Here is a 9,984-nt window from a genome sequence, read left to right as displayed (position 1 = left end):
CATTGCATCAATTACCTTTTGCCTTAAGGTTGGAGGTCTTATCTTGACCATATGGAGATGCAAATTTTAAATAAGTAGTTTCAGGAGGGGAAAGGACTACTAACTGTAAGTGAATACATGCTGAATCCAAGTATATTTTAGGGGTCTTCGAGCCATTCAATGGCCAGGTCTTCTTGACTGCTGCAGGGAGATGGGGGTCAGGAATGGCAGAAGCATAACAAAGGGGCTTTCAGATGTTACTCATGTCTCATCTCACTTATGTAAGGCCACCCCTGACACCAATAAATGCAATACAGACCGATCACTGTCTGCAAATATTTAAAACTTAGTGCTAATAGCTCACAATTCTATTGTCCTTTAAGGTTTATAAGATGCTTTCCTCACAATAGCTCTATGAGATTGGTAGCTCAATAACTATCACCAAACCCATTTTACAGATAAGGAAAGTGAATCTTAGAGAGGTCATAATATCAAAGATGTAGTACAAGAGTAGAGATTTGTCCAAGGTCACACAGATAGTGAGTATGACAGGTGGAATTTGAAATCAAGTCCATTGACTTCAAAGCTCCTTTTGCTCTTTCCACACTACCCTCTTCAGGTGTTCTGATTCCATGACTTGCTCTTCCTAGTAGGAATGTATTTGGATGCATTTAAGTCTCTTCTGATCAGAATCAATGGCGGTAAGAAATGTATATGAATTGCACAAACAAGTGCTGAGATTTTACTAAGTGATAGACTTTACACTAAGCTCTGGGGGAAACAAAGAAAGAAGAATAAATAAGCTCTTTCATGGAGGCATTTACATTCTAATGAGTCTTATACAAGATACAGAATAGAGGGATGGCACTTTAGAATGGAAGGCTTTCGCAGCTGGGGGACAACCTGTAGGAGAGTCCTTTTACAGAAGGTACTGTTTGAACTGAGTATGAAGATGGTAAGAATCTAAGAGGCAGAGGTGAAAAGGGATAAAGATCCTTCTGGGTACGGAAGACAACTTAGAAAAAGGTACATAGATAGGAGAAGGAGAGGTTTGGGTTAGGAAGAGCAAGTGGATAAATGATTGGACAGTAGAGTGCAGAAAATCAAATAATGTTTAATAAGGTTGACAAGGTAGGATGGCATAAGATCGTGATGCTTTAAATGTCAAGCAGTGGTGATCAAATTTATATTTGATCTTAGAAGTAATGGAAGAGGGAGCTATTGGAGTTTATTGAGTAGAAAAGTGACATAGTCAGAACTATGCTTCACTAAAATCAGTTTGGCAAGTCAATGGAGGGTGAAATAGGGCGGGGAGAGATATGAAGTAGTGAGATCAACTAGAAGATTATCAGGAAAGTAACAGAAACCAAGCGAAACATTTAATGTGGATAAAAACAACAACCACAAAGCAAAATAAAAAAGGTAGGGGAGTCATTCAGTCCAGGGAGAAAAAGGACTGGGTTTTGCTGTAGTCCAGGCCAGGCAAGTCATGATAAGGGAATAGACTAGAGCAGTAGCTATGTATGTGCAGATAAGGGGGTGTACAATATGAGGGGGAGGTGTGAGTGTAATTTTATGGCTATTGTTATAATACCACATCCTATTAGGATATAGAAACTCAACAAGGATTTTTTTTCTTTGCCAGAATTAATTTGAATTTTTTAGGCAGATATAAAAGAGACCATCTAATTTGAAAAAGACTCAGGGAATTTAAGTCAAATTTAAAAGCTCCAAGGGAATAACAAATAATAATAAGTAGTAGTTAAACAGGTATAGAGATTTTTTATTTTCACGTGAATTATCTCATTTCATTTCATAACCACCCTATAGGATGGATAGAGCAAATATGTTTACCTTCATTTTATAGATGAAGAAACAGGATGAAATTAGTGACAGCAAATTAGTGGCAGAACTGGAACTAGCACCCCGGGGTCCTGACTTTAAGTTGAGTGTTCTTTTTATTTCATTTTGCCCACATGTAAAATGAATTACATAATATGTCATTTAGTGGGGAAAACATTTGTGTGTATGTGTTTTGGCTTTTTTTTTCCTCAAAAGTGAAAAATCTCTCTGACTCTGGCTCTCTCTGTTTTTCTGTCTTTTTTTCCATTTATCTTTCTGTCTTTCTCTCTGTCTCTCTATCTGTTTATTTCCATCTTCTTCTCTTTGTGTCTCTGTTTCTCCCTGTCTCTCACATACATGTGTACACACACACACACACACACACACATACTCAATTTTGTGATTTTATTGATATAGGAACTCCTAGTATAGAACTCCCTCTACCAATGGAGATCAGTGCTTGTTCATAGCATCTTACAGAGTGGCCTGGGACACTGAGAGGTTAAATAAGTAACCCAGATTCATACAATATTTGTAGAAGTGAAACTTGAACCCAAGTCTTTCTGACTCAAAAGATGATTCTTTATCAATTAGGCCTATATGATTCTTTCAAAAAAAAGTATCCTAGAAAAGGAAAAAAAAAACAATAAACAATAACACTATTAATGAAACACAAACCAGAGGTCAGCACCTCAGAAAGTACTAGAGACAAGAAGCTGACTTTAATTGAACGCATTTGACAGAGCTATAAAACTTTAGAGCAATAAGTTAGATAAATGAAGATGGACAAAGGTTATGATCAAATAATGAAAGGAAAGATAGCATAATATACCAATGATCTCTAATTAAGTTAAAGATTAGGAAGTTTGCAATAGAAAGATCCCATCCTGAGAAGCATTAGAGAAAACTGATAGGGGGCAGAGAGTACAAACATAAGAACATCAGAAGCCTCAGGGGATAGGATGAGGAAAATCAATTAGAAAAAGCCCTTCAAATACAAATGGTCTATGAAAACTAGCAAATACCTAAGACTGAACTCCAACTGGGAGAAACAAGAAAGGAAATGATATACCACTCCTGTGGGATAGCAAACATGATTTAGGTAAAAAGCTTTTAGTTTTATGGCTGGGGAGGTAGCAATAAAGAAAATGAACTTCCTGCCAAGAATTCTTTTTTTCAACTCCTGCCAATTCTTGTGTCTAGGGAAACTATAAAGACTGCCCAGCATCATCCCAGAAGAGCTGGTACAGATCTCCAGTTTATTCTAGCACTAGCATTTAAGAGTGCCTGGTTCCAGGACTAAATGAATAGGAGGTGGGATGGGAGGAGGAGGAGGGGAGAAAGAACGCTCTCATCCTTCTTGTTTGAGTTGTCCTCTCTGTCTGTCAAAAGACACCCGAAGTATTAGTGATAGATGCTGCAGAAATTCAAAGAAAGAAAACAGCTAATGAGAAACAGAATGTTTCTCCTTTGGCAATACCAACACCATGAAGCAATTCTAATTTAAGGCTTTCCAAATCATTTTTTGAAGCAAGACAATATTATCAATCCCATTTTTTTTTTTAGTGTATAACAACAAAACTTAAATAAAATTGCCCTGAGTCTACAGGCTCCCACCCAAAGTGTCATGGAAAGGGAACAGTACCGAATGCTAAAAGATGAATAGAAGTTGGAATCCTACGGGAAGAAGAATGACTATAAAATATATTCTAGTGACCCTTAGGTGGAAAGGGAGTGAACACTGATTCTCATGCTTCTAAAATCCCATCCCGTAACTCTTAGGAGGTATGCTCCACTTAAGCTAAGAAAAATTGTGAAAAAGATGAAATTATTTTTTCTCTTCTACCCTCCTCCCACCATGGGGCCCAATGTTCTCCAGCTATCCCCTAAATGCATAGAATCTCCCTATGTATTTTAACCACCAAACCTGACCTCTCCACTGAAATGTTCCTTCATCCAGAATTTCACTATCTTCATACAAATACTGTTTGTGGTCTTAAAAATCTGTCTTGGGTCTTATTAAATAGCGTGTTAGAGAAGGTCGAAATCTTAGAGGTCATTTATTACAACACTCTCATTTTCCAGATGAGGTAACTGACATTAAGAGAGATAAATGACTTGTCCAAAGTCACATGGTTAATTAATAGCAGAGACTCTTATCTCTGAGGCCAGGTACCTTTCTATGCTGTAAACTAGGATTCACCTAGGTTTTTAACTGCTTCTTACAATCAAAACCAGTTCGATTTCATCATGGAACTAGAATAATTTCATTCACCTTCAAACAGCTCTAAGAACTTCAGCGAAATGCAGTTACTATATATTATTACAGACATAAAAAAATAGCATTTAATTGTATAAATATGTATTGATGTAAGCCTTCAATTTGTGACTAATCTGATCCCCGTAATGCTAAAGAGACACCAGGCTTCACATTTTAGAAAACTGACTTGCATCCAAGGATGGGAACTAAATTGGTTAAAGTCTTTGACGTCTTCGATGTAATGATCAATTGAGAAAAATGTGAATGTGTAGTATGGGAAGGAACACTGGTGGTAGAAGATCGAAGCAATTGGAATATTAGTTGTCTCTAATATTTCAAGTGTTATCCCATGAAAAAAAGGTACTTTTAAATGTTTTACTTGGCATCAGAGGGTCAAATTAGGATCAATGAGCAGACAAGGTAAAAAATACAATTTAGACTTGATGTCAGGAAAAATTTTCTGTACATTAGAACTAAACAAAAGTGGAAGGATTGTCTCAAGGTCCCCCTTCATTAGTTAGTCTTCTACTATATCATAGATTAGATGACATCTAAGGTCCCTTTCAGCTCTAAGAGTCTATGTATGACAATATGAGAAAGTAAATCTTCTGACTTCTGCTTTTATCCCCTTCTCCCAACCACATGCACCAAACCTCACTGATATATTAGACTCATAAAATGTTATAAATGGAAGCACCTTATCTATCATCTCTAAGTTCCTAATTTTGCAGAGAAATAGAAGGTAGGTCTATTATTATCCCCACTGTACAGATGAGGAAACTGAGGCAGAAAGCAGTTAAGTGACTTGCCAAGGATCATAAATTTAGCAAGTGTTTGAGGCTAGATCTGAAATCAAATCTTTCTGACTAGAGGGTGATTATTCCATCTACTGCAGAAGTCTAGTTCTTTGGGAAAAATATTTATAGCAGCTCTTTTTGTGGTGGCAAAGAATTGGAAATTGAGGGGATGCCTATCAATTGAGGAATGGCAGAACAAGTTGTGGTATATGAATGTAATGAATATTATTTGCTATAAGAAATGATGAGCAGGAGAATTTCTATAGAGAATGTCTATAAATATTATTCCCAAAGAAATATATTTGGAAACAGAAGTCCTCTATGAAAACAGAAGCAAATAGCATAATTTTCTTTAGCCTCTCTAGGCCTCAACCAATCAAGTTCATCTATATCCATCCTTTCATCTCTGCAAAAATAATTTCTTTGCTCACAGAACCTGAACACAATGCAGTGGCAATTCCCCTTACCACATATTTGAATTAAGCCTAAGGGTCACTAGAATACATTTTATAGTCATTCTCCTTCCCTTAGGATTCCAATTTCTATTTATCTTTCATCAGTAGGAATAATTTAATTATATTTTTCTCCTTCTTTATTTTTCTAGTCCTCCATCCCAAAGCACCAGGCATGATTCCTCACTGTTACATTCACAACCAATCTAGAGTTGGGGAAAGAAGAGAAGAACAATTCTAACAGCCTCCTTTAAGCCACTAGGTGCATCATCAGACCTTATACCTTTATACCAGAGCAGCTTCTTGACCAGAACCATCTCTCTAACACCAGCAATCTAATAAATTTATATCCTTGGCCACATAAAATTGTCTAGGCCTTTCATTTCCACTAACTAGCTATGTGACTTTAGACAAGTCAACAAAATTTTAAGTATCTCAAAATATCTGATGTGATGAGTTTGAATTAAATAATTTCTAAGATCATAAATCCAAACATCTGCATGTAATGTGCTAAATTATTCTGAATTAATATGACTTGGTTGCAGATGATATTTATATAGTCAGTCTCTGGGAAATGTTACTATCTTCCCAACCTCTCTTATCAAAGCAGAGTTGATAATTGCCGAGGTTGATTTGAATATTTGCACTGAGTTTCCCCACAGGAAATATTTGAGAATTATTAGATAATTGGGGGGATATTGGTATGATTTTTGCCAGCTTTTGAAAAAGTTAGGAGTGTTCAGTACGATGAAGGACATTTGCTTCCCTGGATATTTAGAGGAGAAAGGATGTAGAAATGTATAGCTGCTATATCTGAACCTAATGTTAGTGACCAGAATTTTCTTGAAGACAGATTCAGAGTACTCCTTCCTCTTAGATAATGTGTGTGGAAGAAAATAAATAGAGCTGAATATGAAACGATTATCATGAGACTAGGCTGATCGAATTCACTACAAAGATATGTTACATATATCAAGTGGGTCATCATTACAGCAAGGTAATCTTTTTTAAAGTTTAATTGATTTGTTTTGTTTTTACACTACACATTCAGATTACCATAATTGTGTGAGGTCTTTTGTAACAAATTAAAAGAGTTAGATAAAACTAATAATATAGTGGCTTCATGTGAAAGTACATGTAACATTGTATATCTGTTAGCATTCCCATGTAATTCTCCATTTTCTTTTGCTTTATTCATTAATTCATGCTAAAAAAATTTGTTTTATTCTATTTCCACTTATTAGTATTTCATTTTTTTCCAATTACATGTAAAGATAGTTTTCAACGTTCACTTTTGTACAATTTTGAGTAACAAATTTTTCTCCCTCCCTAAGATGGCAAGCAAATTGATAGAGCTTCAACATGGACAATCACATTAAGCAAATTTCCAAATTAGTCATGTTGTGAAAGAAGAATCAGAACAAAAGGGAAAAAAAACATGAGAAAGGAAAAAAAAGTGAAAATAGAATACTTTGATCTGCATTCAGACTTCATTGTTCCTTCTCTGGTTGTGGATAGCATTTTCCTTCATGACTCTTTTGGAATTATCTTATATCATTGTATTACTCAGAAGAGCAAATATATCATAGTTGATCATAACACAATGTTGCTGTTACTATACACAATTTTCTCCTGGTTCTGTTCAATTCATGTAAGTCTTTCCAAGTTTTTTTTTTCTTTCTGAAATTCTCCTGCTCATCATTTCTTATAGCAAATAATATTCATTACATTCATATACCACAACTTGTTCTGCCATTCCTCAATTGATAGGCATCCCCTCAATTTCCAATTCTTTGCCACCACAAAAAGAGCTGCTATAAATATTTTTGTACATGTGGGTCCTTTTCCCTTTTTTATGGTCTCTTTGGGATAGAGATCTAGTAGTGGTATCACTGGATCAAAGGGGATGCACAGTTTGATTGCCCTTTGGGTATAGTTACAAATTGCTCTCCAGAATGGTTAGTTCAGTTCACAACTTTACCAACAGTGCATTAGTGTTACAATTTTCCCACGTCTTCTCTAACATTTATCATTTTCTTTTTCTGTCTTATTTGTCAATCCAATAAGTGTGAAGTCGTACCTCAGAGTTGTTTTAATGTGCATTTCTCTAATCAATAATGACCTTGTCTTGGTATAAAGTATGAGATGTTGGTCTATGCTTAGTTTCTGCCACACTATTTTCTAGTTTTTCCAGCAGTTTTTGTTATGTAGTGTGTTCTAATCTGAGAAGCTGGAGTTTTGAGACTTATCAAACAGTAGATTATAGTAATTATTTACTACTATATCTTATGTACTTAACCTATTTCACTGATCCACCACTCTATTTCTTTGCCAGTACCAAATAGTTTTGATGATTGATGCTTTATAATATAATTTTAGACCTGGTAAGGATAGGTGACCTTCCCGTGCATTATTTTTTTATTAATTCCTTTGATATTCTTAACATTTTATTCTTTTAGATGAATTTGGTTGTTATCTTTTCTAGCTCTACAATATAATTTTTTGGTAGTTTGATTGATGTGTCACTGAATAAGTAAATTAATTTGGGTAGAATTGTCATTTTTATTATATAGGTTGGTCTACTCATGAACAATTGATATTTTCCTGTTGTTTATATCTGGCTTTATTTGTGTGAAAAATGTGTGTAATTGTGTTCATATAGTTCCTGGGTTTGTCTTGGCAGGTAGACTTCTAAGTATTTTATATTGTCTACAGTTTTTTAATTAATTAATAAATTTTTAGTTTTCAACATTCACTTCCACAAGATTTTGAGTTCCAATTTTTCTCACCATCCCCCCCTTTCCCTTACCCCAAGACGGTATGCATTCTGAATACCCTTTCCCCTAATCTGCCCTCCCTTTTTTTATTCCCTCCCTTACCCTCTTCCTGTCTATTTTTCTGTAGGGTAAGATAGATTTCCATACCCAATTGAGTGTGTATGTTATTCCTTCCTTAATTAAGTCCCCCCTCTTCCCCTCTACTGTAAAAGCTTTTTCTTGCCTCTTTTATGTGAGATAATTTACCCCATTCTACCTTTCTCTTTCTCCTTCTCCCACTACAATCCTCTCTCACATTTTAATTTTATTTTTTAGATGTCATCCTTTCATATTCAACTCATCCTGTGCCTGTCTATTCATACGTGCATACATACTTACATACATATACATATACATATACATACACACACACACACACACACATATATATATATATATATATATATATATATATACACACACATAGATATATTCCCTCCAACTACCTTAATACTGAGAAAGGTCTCATGAGTTACAAATATCATCTTTTCTTGTAGGAATGTAAACAATCCAACTTTAATAACTTCCCTATGCTTCCTCTTTCCTGTCTACTTTTTCATGCTTATCTTGAGTCTTGTATTTGAAAGTCAAATTTTCTATTGATCTCTGATCTTTTCATCAAGAATGCTTGAAAGTCCTCCACATCATTGAATATCCTTTTTTTTTCCACTGAAGGATTATACTTAGTTTTGCTGGGTAGATGATTCTTGGTTTTAATCCTAGCTCCTTTGACTTCTGAAATATAATATTCCAAGCCCTCTGATCTCTTAAGATAGAAGCTAGTAAATCTTCTGTAGTCCTGATTGTTTCCACAATACTTGAATTGTTTTTATTCTGGCTGCTTGTAGTATTTTATCCTAGAAGTGGGAACTCAGGAATTTGGCTATAATATTTCTAAGAGTTTTCCTTTGGGGATCTCTTTCAGGAGGGGATCAGTGGATTCCTTCAAATTCTATTTTACCCTCTGGTTCTAGAATATCAGGGCAGTTTTCCTTGATAATTTCTTGAAAGATGATGTCTAGGTTTTCTTTTTGATCATGGCTTTCAGGTAGTTCAGCTTTTTGGTTTTTTTTTTTTTTAGGCAATTGGGGTTAAGTGACTTGCCCAGGGTCACACAGCTAGTAAGTGTTAAGTGTTTAGTCTGAGGCCAGATTTGAACTCAGGTCCTCCTGACTTCAGGGCTGGTGCTCTATCCACTGGGCCACCTACCTGTCCTTAGATCTCTCCCAGATCTATTTTCCAGGTTGGTTGTTTTTCCAATGAGGTTTTTCACATTGTCTTCTATTTTTTCATTCTTTTGGTTTTGTTTTATATTCTGGATTTCTCATAGAGTCATTAGCTTCCATTTGCTCCATTCTAATTTTTAAGGAATTATTTTCTTCAGTGAGCTTTTGGACCTCCTTTTCCATTTGGCCATTTCTGCTTTTTAAGGCATTCTTATCCTCACTGGCTTTTTGGACCTCTTTTGCCATTTGGCTTAGTCTATTTTTTAAGGTGTTATTTCCTTTAGTATTTTTTGGATCTCATTTAGCAAGCTATTGACTTGTTTTTCATGATTTTCTTGCATCACTCTCATTTCTCTTCCCAATTTTCCTCTACTTCTCTTACTTGCTTTTCAAAACCTTTTTGAAGGTAACAGGAAAGAGAAATCACAAGGAACTTACTAAAGTTGAACAGTTTATATTCTTACATGGAAAGATGATATCTGTAACTCATAAGACCTTTGTCAGCATTAGGGTAGTGGGAGGGAAAAAATATATGTGTGTGTGACATACACATACACACACACATATAGATAGATAGATAGATAGATAGATAGATAGATAGATAGATAGATA

Source organism: Vombatus ursinus, unplaced genomic scaffold, assembly GCF_900497805.2.
Source record: "Vombatus ursinus unplaced genomic scaffold, bare-nosed wombat genome assembly UNPS02014821.1, whole genome shotgun sequence".
NCBI lineage: Eukaryota > Metazoa > Chordata > Mammalia > Diprotodontia > Vombatidae > Vombatus > Vombatus ursinus.
Note: the sequence above shows the minus strand (reverse complement) of the source record.